Source organism: Triticum dicoccoides, chromosome 5B, assembly GCF_002162155.2.
Source record: "Triticum dicoccoides isolate Atlit2015 ecotype Zavitan chromosome 5B, WEW_v2.0, whole genome shotgun sequence".
NCBI classification, from domain to species: domain Eukaryota; kingdom Viridiplantae; phylum Streptophyta; class Magnoliopsida; order Poales; family Poaceae; genus Triticum; species Triticum dicoccoides.
The window spans coordinates 17,400,116-17,401,355 of NC_041389.1; the positions used below are offsets into that span (position 1 = coordinate 17,400,116).

At 40.5% G+C, this 1,240-nt stretch overlaps 1 pseudogene; it reads left to right on the top strand.

The window, feature by feature from the left end:
- The first annotated feature begins 421 nt into the window (after positions 1-421).
- Positions 422-916, top strand: LOC119306107 (annotated as a pseudogene).
- Positions 917-1,240: the final 324 nt, after the last annotated feature.

Here is a 1,240-nt window from a genome sequence, read left to right on the forward strand (position 1 = left end):
AAATGGCCTCAAATGTAAAACTTGTCAACATAAAATTATCAGTCTCATCAAAATGAACAACTTTGATATTTGAAGCATCTTCATTTGAGGTCATATGCAACTGCTACAGCCAAAATAATGCATTTTAGCTAAGACCCCCTTTTCTGACATTAGCACTAGGCAACACCATGGTTGCCGCGTTTTGTTGTTTTATTGAGCGTTTCATTGACAATACTCAGCAAAGTACCAGTTTGCCGAGTTTAATTTCTGCCGAGTACTTCATTGGTAGGAACTCGGCAAAGATACTATTAGTTGCTGACTGCCTAACATATTGCACTCGGCAAAGAGCCTAACACTCGGCAAAGACGCAAATTCCAGTAGAGAAGCTTTAAACGAGCGAGTGTGTGTGTTTAGCCAGTTTGTTGAACCATTGTACTTGATCATGGAAGAGCCAGGGAAACAGCTCAACTGGACTAAACGCAACGAGCTCTTGTATATGAGTGGAAATGTCTCCGTTAAAACTCGCTAGGCCTTGATGGTGGACTTCAATGATATGGAGAGCAAGGTAAATATGATGCTTGCATCGACCAAGGTGTGTGTGGAGAAGGTATCACCTCTTTGGAGCGTTGTGTGTGGTGCTCCTCGATCGATGTTGTGTGGAACCCTTCTGTCAAAAGGCAGGCGATTGGACGTGCATATCGAATTGGTCAGCAAAAGATTGTCCATACATACAATCTAATCATAGAAGGAACACAACAGAAGGGCAAATATGATATACAAGCTAAGAAGAAGCAAATGTCCAAATTGTTGTTTTCAAGTGAGCCACGACCTGCGGAGTGAACCTTCATCAGAATTTATTTCCAATGACAGGATTTTGGAACAAATAACAGAAGATGAAAATCTGAAAGAGATTTTTGTGAAAATAGTCCCATCATAGTGACAATAGAACTTATAGATCTCTGGTAAGTGGAAGCTTCTAAGATGAGGATATTGCAATTTCCATATTTGTTTGTGGTACTTATCCTTTTTATCATTTGGAGCATCACGTGTAGTGCTCCTCTATGTTGTGTTGAACCCTTCTGTCCAAAGGCAGGCGATTGGATGTGCATATCGAATTGGTCAGCAAAAGATTGTCCATACATACAATCTAATCACAGAAGGAACACAAGAGAAGGGCAAATATGATATACAAGCTAAGAAGGAGCAAATGTCCAATTTTTTGTTTTCAAGACAGCCTGCGGAGTGCAACCCTTCATCAGAA